The sequence below is a fragment of the Convolutriloba macropyga genome, chromosome 3, assembly GCF_964194025.1.
Source record: "Convolutriloba macropyga chromosome 3, txConMacr16.3, whole genome shotgun sequence".
In the NCBI taxonomy this organism is placed as follows: Eukaryota; Metazoa; Xenacoelomorpha; order Acoela; family Convolutidae; genus Convolutriloba; species Convolutriloba macropyga.
Genome location: NC_134470.1, coordinates 43400691 through 43414273, shown reverse-complemented (window position 1 = coordinate 43414273; position 13583 = coordinate 43400691). Strand labels below are relative to the sequence as shown.

General features: G+C 34.2%; 1 protein-coding gene across 4 annotated transcripts in view; it reads left to right on the top strand.

Moving 5' to 3' along the window:
- Positions 1-13583, top strand: part of LOC142336220 (adenosine 5'-monophosphoramidase HINT1-like) — a 52033-nt gene that overhangs the window by 37098 nt on the left and 1352 nt on the right. The window lies entirely within an intron of this gene.

The following is a 13583-nucleotide window of genomic DNA, read 5'->3' as shown; positions in this document are numbered from 1 at the left end:
CTTTAGTTGGTTCAATGTTTAACTGAATACTTCCTATTCCAAGAAACTCAAAATCATAACCATAACCTTCATATATTTCCTTTTCGAAATCTAGCCACCGATTGAAGTCACCATTTTCATATATCGGTGAAACCGCTTCGCGGATTGCATTATTATTAATATAATTAGTATTGAAAAATATTTTAGTAGTTTTAACTTCTTCTTTGGTTCTCTTCTTATAATCACATTCAGCCGTGATCTTATATTTAAAACTCTTAACTTTACAAAACTGGTAACAGTTTTTAATTTCTTCTAAAGAGTAATTAGTTGCTTCATCTATATCTTCAATGTAATTACCACCTTTATCAGTAATATAAAATTCTCTCATGTTCTGACTTGAGTTTATATCGAAGTCTTCTGTGTTTTCTAGATACATGCGATTGTGACTATATGAATGAGTAGTTAGAGCTACATTTCTTCTAAATTCTTCATGACATTCTTTACATATAAACCTAATCTTAGAATAGATATTGTTTTCAGTTTCAGTTTCTGATTTAGTTTCTGTTTTAGTTTTAGCCCTAGTTTTAATAATATAATCATCTTCATCCGGATTATACACCCTCTCCAAGATTTCTTCTTCTTCAGACTCAAACAGTTTCTCCAATAGTGCCTTATGTTTGAGATCATAAGATTGGTGTCTGTATAAACCCTTCTTTGATTCAAAGGATAGATTACAGACATCGCAGAAGTTTATGACTCTAGTATTAGTTGATGTATTTAAGGGAAATAATCAAAAAAATAATTTTTCGAAAAATGAAAATGAAATGCGAGAAGTGTATAAATAAACCTTGGAAAGAATTTTGTAATAATTGTAAAGAATTAGAATATTCTTGTTATGTATGTAAAATGTAGACTATGTATTTATCTTCATAGATATAGATATGGTCACACTAGAAATCAATTCAGAGAGCATGTCTATAAGTATAATATTCAAGAAGACATAGAAAAACACTAATCACTGTTTCCACCGATCTCAGTGTTTTTGACTGTATACTCTTTTTGTTCAAGTTATCCACGAAGTGGCTTCAGATCCACGAAGTGGTTACAACAATTTCCGCAAGTTTGGTTTTACGTGCTTGTTACACGATCTCACTAGTTATACTGAAAAACACTAATCACTGTGTTTCCACCGATCTCAGTGTTTTTGAATGTATACCCATCACAGTGTGTCCCATATACAGTCTCGCAGCAGGGATTATCCTTTTTAAGAAATGTGAATTTGGTTTTTTTTTATCTCACTTAGTTTCATAGTAATTCATCAAAGTCGGGGGACGTTCAATGGAGTCAGTGAGGAAGGAACCCCAAACCTTCCGTTTGCTAAAGCAACTTAACTAGACTCGATGATTTAACCACTACACCAAGTGAGACAGGAAGTTTTATTTTTAAATTGATTAAATATTGATTAGGGGATATATGAAAATTTTTATTTTTTTAATATTTCTTTCAATTTTCAAGTTTTTTCGCAAGTTGGTTTTACGTGCTTTTTACACGGTCTCATCTGCGAAGCAGTTTCACTGATTAGTTTTATACTAGTATCTGGGGACGTCCACCGGAGTCGGTGGGGATAGAACCCGAACTATCCGTCTGATAATGGTTAATTACCAGCTTAACTCTGTACTAGTGGCTTGCACTAAGTGAGACAAGAAATGATAGATTTAAAATATAAAAGAAGTGAATATAGAGCTAATATATAGTAGTGGATAAAACAAGGGATTCAACAAACAGTAAATTTTGGCCCGATTCGACATGCGCGATTAGCGTTAGGAGAAAGGGTCAAATTTTACTGGTGGCTGAATCCCTTGTTTTATCCACTACTACTACCTGATCAGTTCTCATCCGTCAAATAACCGCACAGGTCATATAATTATAACAATGGACGTCGTCTGATTGGTTTCAAAAAGGTAACACTGATCATACTGATTACACTAATCATGTATTATATCACTGAACCACCGTTCATATCATATCACTGAACCACCGTTCATTGATCACATATAACAATCGGCCATAGAACCATCGGCTATATGAACATGAATAGTACAAGCGAAAACGGACGTCATAGATATGGAAACGGACGTCAAAAAAACGGACGCTATAGAATTCATTAGCGACACTAAGTAGCTACTACTAGTAATACTAACAGTAACTAGTAATTCTAACCATCATTAAAAATACTTGACATTTTTCCAAGAACCTCATTAGCAAATCTTGATATACTAACACCATAAAACACCATAGACAAATGGTGATTACCATGATAGATAAAACAAAATCAATTAGCAGCTGAAGTAAACACTTCCTGCTGCAGAAACACCTTTGAAAACATCATAATTAGTCAACTAAAGATAAACTTGAAAGCTAAGGGGATGGTACCCAGATAAGAGAATATGACCCAATTACCATTTTACACCAATTATCATTTTGACTCTTTGAAATACCAATTAACATTTAAACTAAAATAACTTGAAAACGTAAAAATTGGCGTCACCGAACCACTTGCCAGGTGACATATACGCTAACAATCAAAAGAATTACTTGAAAAGAAACACCAAGAAGAAAACTGGCACCCGTTTAACACTAATTATTACCAAAGTCATGCCAAGAATGACAAGAGTACGTCATCATACCAATAATGATACCTAAGTATACCAACGAGTAAACCAATTATTGAAAAGGGCACACCATAAGTACACTTTTTTAACGAAAGGGCAAAACAATTACCAGCAAGAAAAAAATATTAACTTCAAGAAAACCTATACTTGAAAAGATGAAAGAACCAAAAATAGTGAGACCCAGAAACTGTCAATCTGACGGCATCAAGTAGATACCAGAAAAAACGGAAGGCATCAGAAAATGTCACAACCACTTCAGAATTGTAGAGAGGAAGAAACTAAAACTAGAAATCACAATTCTGATTTTGTCTCTTGCAATTCAACTGCCGAAAAAATTTGAAAAAAATTCTGAAATTGAGCTAAGCTGAAAAATCACAAAAAATAGACATAAAATTTTTGACGAACTCCAGTTGAAACTTCGCCTTCTAAATCACAATTTCTCCCAACAACAACAATATTCTCAACTTCACCAATTTGATAAAATTCGTAGTAATCTGTAAACTCAGTCACCTTCTAACTCTCTCTATCTTAAATAAATCATCAGAAAACCTATCAGAAAACCTCAGAAAAACCCTATCTCCTACCTATCCGAACGGTATTCAATAACAAGTTGTCATATTTTAAAATCGATTAACCTTTGCGTGTTTTCTTAGTAATTTAAAGAATTTATCAAACTGACCGCACATCTACTCAGCGCAAGTTTACCAGCAAAATCAGATAAACTGAATTATTATAGGTTTTTCTATAGTCTGTTGAACCACCACTATAGACAACATTGCTATGAACCACTACCTATGCTCTCAGTTAATGAATTTGTGAAGTATTTGGACAAAAACCATTTTGTCTTAAAAATCATAGTACAGACGGAAAATTTCACAAACCCAACTTATCCAGTAAACTCTCATATACATTTTGACGACGATAGTATACTGCTAACGAGTTGAAAAGTCTCAACCAAAGACTATTTGTTCATAATTGAGGGACAACTGAAACCGGACAAGAAGTAAAACTTTTTTGGGGTGAACAACATTTTGAACGTTTGAAAAACACAGAACCGTGTGATGAAACAGTATTTGAATCCGAGAAATTGAAACAAAAGACGGTGAAAAGTGTATAGATATCAATGAATTACACACAGTTTTTATTGTAGTCTCTAAGAAAACAGTAATAGAATTATCCCAAGATTAAATGGTACCACTTATAGTAATAATCATTTACGAATTATAATATTTCTGAAGTTTCAAGTCATATCTATAACTTAAGTTAAACAATTCTTTTTAGTAATCAATACTTCAATATTCTATAATCCATTCTTTGATAAATTCACCCATAGACAGTCTTCGAATACGCAATCCACATCCGCGATATTCACTCCACCTAACTCCACATCACTAATACATCTCAGTGATATATCTAATCTATAACCACAATACACGACTACACCTTTCACCATACTTCATCTTTTCTCATAACAGCATTAATCGGACACACTTGAATAAACCTCCCTCCTTTATTTATAAAGCAGCAGTGTCATTGCAGCACTGTTGAATTTCAGTCATAATGGACAATAACGTCCATTTTAAGTAGAAAACTGTCACTCTTCGGTGCAGCATTGTATTAACCTGTTTGTAATAACCGTTGTTTGTATTAACATATAACTAGAAATATTTCAAAAGACATTCCACAATTCACAATACACAAACACGTTATCCACTCCATCAGTTGAATCACATCATCAACCACCACTCCAATAACCTTCTCCAACCCATCTGATCAACCGAAAAGATCAACACAATTACAACTACAACGAATCACAACACATTTGTATTCGATAAATAGACAAAATAAATACGCCCAGTTTCAAAGAAACTCTAATCTCCGAAACACTAATTGCAAATCAGTGATACTATCACAGATTTTTTTTTACCTTACCATATTCCTAGTACCGTGTATCGTAGTTATTTCAACCTACCTTGCAATAGTAACAATGAAAGAAGCGCTTAGATATCATAGTCATTTTTGATAGTCCACCTGTTAGATAATATTGATGAATGATTTACATCCAGATATATACCACCTTTGCAAAAAATAATACAGATATGATTGAACTAGAAATATTCAAATTCATCAAAATAGCGTTTATTATATATTTCTTTCTTCGAATGTGTTTAAATTTAATTGAATACTTTGTTAATCCATAAAATTACCAAACAGAAATATCTCAAAAATTGATCCCAACACAGATATAGAGGAATCACTCTATTGTACTTTACACTCACAAAAACTTTACTTGCAAATCGGCTTCCCCGAAAATGCAACGTTCTATGGTAATGTAATAGTATATCAATTAAATCTAAGATTAGAAAACAACGAAATTTGGATATCAAATCTGGGCGCACAAACACATACACCTGAACAAACACTAATACCAATAATAATACTCGCACCACCATACATAATCATTCCACCACACGGTCCTACTTCAGGAGCTTAAAAAAACATAGAAAAATTGCGTGACAAAATAATAATGATGATAACAATCAGGAGAGACCACACCATAACGAAGTAACTGATTTAACGAACATACAAACATCACCAGAAGTTGATGATAGTTTGAACCAAGGAAACGAAAACCCGTACACCGTATGGCGAGACAACCCCCAAAGGAGAGAATTAATAAGAGCAAGACGCAGATCATCTCTCTCATTCCGCACCCATACGGCTCAACAGATATTGATTCGAATATAGTAGGACCAATAGAAACAGGAAGATCGGAACCACCAAGTAGAACGGGGACACCAACATTACAAAATTTTAGTATTAGCTCACCCGGTGACATATCACCTAAAAGTACTATACCAACACCAAAATCATCTGAATTACGAGGAAACCCATTTTTATCACCAACTTTCCAACAAAGACAGGATTTTAACTTTGTAAGGGAGTATTTTCGGGTACAACCAATACAATCGACAAATAGCTCTCTTTGGTCAGCAACAACACTAAATTCAACATTAAGTAGTAACGTAACTACACCTCAAAGAATAATAAACATAACTTCAACGGACACATCTGGAAATATATCGCAATCTCAATTAAACCAATCGAATTTTTTAACACCCAAGATACACTGTTCTATCACCAACATCTATTCTACCAGAAATCAGACTACTTAGTGACCATCCAGGTAGAACCAGAGCAACACCAGTATATAATCCTAATCCACCAACCAGAAGTAGAATTTCTGTACATTTATACATTTTTGCATTAGATCATAAAACTTGGAATCCACCACCTCCACTACACGGACCAATAAATCTAGGAGACACATTAACGAATTGGTCAAGAAACCGACTAATAAATCCACTTAACCTAACAACAAGTCAACGAAACGCAGCACTAAACGTTTTAGCAACACCAAGCTTAGAGCTAAAGTTTAACGCAACATTAAAATACGATACTTTTTTTAATCATCCATTTCACGCAACGAGAACATCCATAATCACAACAACCACACCGGCACCATTCATTTGTACCGAATTCATCTACAAATTCGACAGATATACAAAACAAACACTAGGCTCTGCATCATTTTGTAATCCACACACAGGATTATCATACAAATGTCGTTTCAACTAAAGACAATAATACTAGTTGTAACACGAAACATTTTTTACATATACTTCAAAATTGAAACAAAAATAAGATTAGAAAACAGACTATTAAACCACGTTAAAGAACGAATAAAAGACCCACCCTGGCGTAAAAACATGACTGCAGGACACAAACTACCATCTTTTGAAACACTCGACACTAAACCAATAGAACTTGAAAATAGTACAGATTACGAAGCAATGTGGGATATAGTAATAAATAATTGGGCACGTAATTGGAATTATTATTCAAAAGAACTAACGACTGATGTATTAAATCTTCTCTAGATTTTACACAGAACTCAAAAGGCAACGACGACAATCAAAAATAGAAGTAACAAGTCAAAACGCAAATGGTTCAGTAACAGGACCACAGGATTTTTTTATAGAACTTTACGATTGCGATGTTAACGAGATTAGTAATGTTAACTACTACGAAATGAACAAAATCAGCACATGTAAGTTCAATCAGTTAGACCTGGAAATGACAAAAACTGAAGTACAATTACTCTCTAATGCACGAGCAGTTGAATTAATAGCCTTTGCTGTAACAGCAACCATAAAAGAAAAGGTCGAGTGGTGTTCACGACACACAGATTACATTAGAGCTAATAGACCCAGCTAATATTACTCAGACGCAACAAGAACAAAATTCTTAGACCCAGATGATGTAAGAAACGAATTAGCAAGAATAAACCTATTTAAAAACACAAAATACAGACCAGCAAACTTTAACATATCATTTGATTTCATAAACAATCAACAATTACAGAAAAAACTAGAACAAGGTCAAGGAAAAATACAAATAAACCAGAATACGCCAATGATAGTATACGACTATAACAATCCAAGGTGGATACCCACAGCAGCTATAAACCCACAATCAAATTGTCCAAAAGGACGTGGAAAACAAAATCAAGTAGATATCCTCGACCAGACCCTAGAACATAAAGAAGTATCATTATTACTTAACCTAGAAGCCGACGAAATATCACTGTCAGGAACGAAATTACCATGTGATATTTAAAGAGGAGAATGTCAACCGACACCTCTTACAAAAGCAACAATAACTTGGGAACCTCAAACACAGTGTCAATTATTTGAATTAATTAGATTCGATGCATTTATGGTAAAATACAAACAACGATATTGGATAGAAACCAATGCAGAATGGACAACCGTCCAAAAACATGATTCTACAAAAAAGACGAGCATGAATAATACTAAAACACAAATAGCAACCAGATTTGATGTATACCGAACATGAATGTGGATCACATTGACCAATACACAAAACAGAATACGACGATATTTACATTCTGTATGAATACGGATTCGATATGAATACTGGAAAAGAAATAACAAAACAAAAGGATAACAAAATAAAAATTTTATCAAAATAAAACCGAAATCAATAACCTCAGACCATACACGATATGAAATGAAAACAGACATTTCTATTATGGTTTTGTAAACGAAAACACACATATGAACATAAAAGTGGACCTTTATATGAGTAACATATACTCTAGACAATGTCTACAAGCAATAGAATTCTACTCAAAAATCTGTGAACAAATGAAAAACCTCAGACAATTGACATTAACACAAATACAGAAAAACACCTTACTACTTGGATACATGTTAACTGGAGACCGATCAATTTTTGTCAAACAAGAGGGAATAAACGTAATGAAAATGTACAAATGTGCCAAAAAGTCATCACCATTGTATGTACCACAAGAAATAGAATATTACGACAAATACCAATCTTATTTAAAAACAGAGTAGAATATGTACACCACCTAACCAGACAAGCCTACCTATGGGCAAAGAAAGTACCATGCTCACATAGTAACTTCGACCAACTAATTTCAGTAGACACTGAAGGAACAGCAAGATACAGAGTAACAACTTACCCAGTAAAAGTCCTAACCAAAATAAATACCATATCACCAGAAGAGATTGTAATGAAGGCCCAACAGAAGTCTGTCGATACAAATTACAGACACTACAAGACAACCATTCGAAGAACAAAAAATGGTTTGCAACTACGAACCATAGAATCACCGAAAAACCAAAAACCACCATTACCTGAGCGAAAATAAATACATGAACCATTTAGAGTAGAACCATTAACCACCATATCAGAAAATGAGAAAACAAATGAAAAATTAGTTATCGCCCCCACCAATTATAATACCAGCACCAGCATTCAGTGCTCGGGCGCACAACAACTACCAAGTGCACCGCAGTTGCAACAGAACACTTCACAATTTCATGAAAAAATACCACCATATGAAATACCTCAACCTGTAACAAAACAACCTACACAATATGAAATACCTCAACCTACAGCAAATAACCAATAACCACTAATCCCAACAGTCAAACTCACAGGAATTCAAAACCCACCACCAATAGATTTTGAACAATTAAAAATAACAGCGAATAGAATACACAACCGAAGCCATAGTTTAGATATAATCAATAATGAGGATCAACCACATACAAATGAAGTAACCTACTATGACACACATTCGACAGGAAATTACGAAGTATAAATTATATCACTAATTATTATAATCATCGCGATTTATTAATGATATTAACCATAATCGTTATTCCAATAACCCATTTATAAATTTAATACATATCATCTATAATACTCATCAGTAATATCTGTTTCACCATCACATATACACTCAGACCTTTATCCAAATAATTTAACCGGCATCATTCACACATGAGAACATTAACAACTGAGATGTGTTACAAGAACATTACACGAACATTATACACAGAGGTTCTATACCTTGCCCTGTTTTATTCACCATAATGTTTTATTCACAGATGCTCTGTTCAGTAACACATTCGATTTACACTATCTTCACTAATAAGCAAACGCCAATAACCTAATTTCTTATAACACAGATCTATAGGAACACATTGATAGACACAGATTTGATACATAATCTGTAGTTAAACCAAGCCATTGATAAATTCTGTTCAGAACAAATCTATTCTTCCCTGAGACAAGTCTGAACAATATAATAATTCTACAAATTCAATCACCTAATTGCATTATTCAGTCAACTGCATTTATGTTAACACGCCACCCAGTACTGTCGACCATACAATACCAAGTATACATTAGTACGACATCAGTCATTTCAGTACTAGTCCGCATCAGTTATTTCAGTACTACACTGTAAATGGACTTCACTACGTACCATTTAGTACTAGTATACTATTAATTAACACACCTTTCAGTTTTATCGTTACAGATACTGGAGTATTAATGAAGATACCACAGTATAAACACTAAACCTGTGATAACACCTAGCTGCGACAACATGCATAACATCAGTATCATCGAATATAATACTAACACGGAATAACCTTTCCCACTCATAACCTATAACTAATTACCATTAATAAACCTTTGACCTATAACCATTCATACCTTATAAATAATAACAACTAACAACATTTCAGTACTACACTGTAACATTTCAGTACTAACAACATTTATAACGTCTCACATTTACAACTGTTAATGAAACATGTAACTAACAATATTTATGCTTTATTAATGGCATCCAGAATGGAATATGAACCCGATTCACCGCTCAGCTATGATATGGAAGAAGGCGAGCTGAGCTCAGGACGTTCGAGTCCAGGTACCCTTCGTGAAAATGCGTCAATGCAGCACTCAAACTGACGACTGCGAAACAGTAACAATGACCGTAGAGGTAGATAACGACCAAACACCTCTGGAAATAGCACGAAGAATCGCCGAACATACTGTACAACCGAAAACGTCGGACGTGAGAAAAAACCTCGAATCATTCAGGACTAGAACAAACAGGATTAACCAGGCAAATCAAGTAAATCAAACAGATATACCCGAACCTGACAATAACACAAAACCCAGTTACCAACATAATAGACCAGTGAAAAACAATGTACATCAACAAAACCAGACTAACACTCAAAACGCAAGACTACATGTAAAAAATGCATCACCGCCGATGCCAATGCACCCTCGACCTGTTAGACCTCCACCACCAGTTGAAGATATAACTACAAATAGCTATAAAATGCAGCAACGTGCACAACAAAGATGGTTCAAAAGGAACTCCGCACATATTAGACCGAACAATCTAAGGTTTCCATATGCGGTGACACCCCGCAGTAATAATAAAAAATCATTCTTCCACCAGTCTACAAACGAACAGTACCGAATTCAACCATAAGTGAAACGATTTGGTTCACGGAAATGGATTCGCGAAACCTAAATAACCCTCATAACAGCGAGTACAACCCTTTACTGTCATATAAGAAGTGGGCTGATATGCCATTTGATTCTAAAATGTACAATTTTGTGAAAGCACCGCTTCATAAAATAGAGTCTCTGAATACTTCCCACCTTTACCATCGGAAAACACGAACACTGTGAAACGAAGTACAAAAAATATGGGAAGAGACAAGATACACCAAGCCTCTTACCCCATATTGAAACAATTCTACAGTCTCACTGAAAGATTTTTATACGATTATAATTACGAGTTCAAACTACCACTTGTATGCACATTTGACCATCTAGTGGCAAAAGCATCGCAAGACCTGTCAGCATACAGCGTATTTGACCACGAAATATTTCAGTTGTTTCAATTTTTTACATCCAACGCCAGAGGATGTTCAAAATAACAACTATAGGGTTCACGAAACGAAACTCATCCGTAATTTGATGTTACACCTTTTTTCGGGACAAAGTAAATCACACCGAAAAAAGTTAAATGTTTTATTCATATTATTGACCAACTCACTTCACCGTAATTTCTCAACTATGGACATAAACTCAAGCATGAATACTCAACCGGAACATTACGTGATTTCGACCCGATAAGAAACTACTATGCGTTTCAACCAAGCTATGCACCTGAGAGACCTCTTATTCTACACTTAGAAGCGCTCGAGCGGTGTGAAGAATATCACACCGACCATCTGGAAGGGAGCTCGGCATCTGGAAGGGAGCTTCTCAAATCTAGCATTCGAAAACAGAGTCGACTTCCATGTTCATAGAAAAACGACCGATTTAGAAAGGGAGATTAGGAAAACATTTAAGGCATCGATCACAAATATTAGTATTGATAACCTAACCGATATGTTAGCCGACCTGCTATCGAAAGACGACCATTTCATGAATGAATATAACAATTACAAAAATCATTCTAACCACCCGGAACAAACTGATCAACTATAATCTACCTAGCCAAACCGACTGATGCTGATGCTAACTTAATTTTGTTAAACCAGTGAAACTACTAACCTAAACTCATAACCCAGTTTATTTGAAATAGATAAAAACTTGATCATGTTATTTGTATTCAATGTATACACTCAATATGTATTTCATGTATAAACGTGATATATTCGATGTACTCCGAGTATTGAATATTCATCTGTCTACTACCCACATTTTAGTTATTTGTGAAAATTAAACCATGGTATATTACGTTACCAATATCGCAATTTAAATAAAAAATTAAAAAATTCTTTTCCTCGTTAACACTAGATACATAGTTGTCTCACCCACAATTTATAAACGTACATGTATACATATATGCACAGACTTCCCATTGTTAGATACATGCAAAAGACCTGTAATTTTGTATACAATCGTAAAAAAGTAACCCCATAATACAAACCTGATAGATCCAGCAAAACAAACGGAAAGGAATATATAACCCTTGAATAATAAAACCAGTATTTTACCATGCATTAAACAGACAAATGTGAATAACATCGTGATAAGTAATAACGAATACACATGTACGATACTATATCATGTGACCATACTAAACCATTCATAATTCAATGCACACATTCAGAAATCAAAAACCATTTTACAAGTAATAACCACAAGAATAGTTAACTGAAGTATAGAACCTAGCTTAAAAACAATATTTTAACACAATCTATTTAAAATATAACCGAAATCTGAAAATCTGAGTGATATAAGAAATGACCATATTCTTACGTCGCATTTTTCAAATTTCCAATATTCACTTCAAACATTGAATAAACACGTCTGAAACATAGAAAACGGGTATAACTAATAACTAACAATGCCATTGAAAACATAGGCTTTTATCTGATTTCACCACGATCCTCCACCCATTTATTACAAAAGAAAAACCATATAACCAAACCACTTCACCGGAACGAGAAGGATTCTCTAATTGTACACATGTAAACCATAGATAGTAACACCTAACCAGTTTAAACCACGATAATCAGAATAACAAACACTTAGACGTTCAGCTCTATCGTTTAACCGATAATTCTGTGATTTGTAAAGGTTCGATAAGGTTTGTTATAGATTCATATCTCATTCGTATGTCGTGTTAAGCGTACCTTTACAAAATATAAGCGTCTTAAAAGAGCCTTTAACAAATTTACGGAAACGGAGAAATATAACTAAATTTTGTAACGCAAAACCATACTGGATCAACTAACACTTAAACATAAAAGAGAAAATAGGAAATAACCGTTAATGGGAAGCAGGCTAATGGGAATAACTGCTAGCTAATGACCATGGAGACTCAAACATTAAATAATAAATGTTCCGTTTCGTCTAATAAATTAATGGTTCAAAGCCATGTCACTTAACCTCGATTTTTCCACCATGTTCCATATAAGACTAATTTAATAAAAAACCAGTTAACTAGTTTTTTCTTTTTCCTACCGAAAGGAATACTGCGTGAACAAAATCATACTATAACCAAGTAATTATGTAACAAAGTAAACCAAAAAACACCTAACAGCTAACACTTATCAAAACGAAGTCAGTTAAGTCACCGGACATCAGGAGTGCCTTCGACATCATTACCTGGGCCAATCGGAAAGGATCTCTACCCACTGGAAGTGGCAATGGAATAGATACTTTTGTGGTTGTTGACGTTCAATCCTTGCACTGTGGGCATCCTATGTCTGGGAATCGACATACTGACAAACCAACAACGCAACACACTTCAAAAGGAAAAGAAAATAAACAAGAGACAAAAAAGAGAAATTGACTGGCTGTATTAATCAGAAATCTTTTAAAACTCAACAACCCGGAAAGATGGAGTCAATGTTGATTGACATCCAACAAACTGAGAAAAACTTTATTTATGAAAATAAATAAAGTCTCCAAATACTCGATTCTGATTGGCTAAAAACGATTTACTACTTTTCCTTAAATGTTTAACTGTTTCCCTTTCACTCTTTT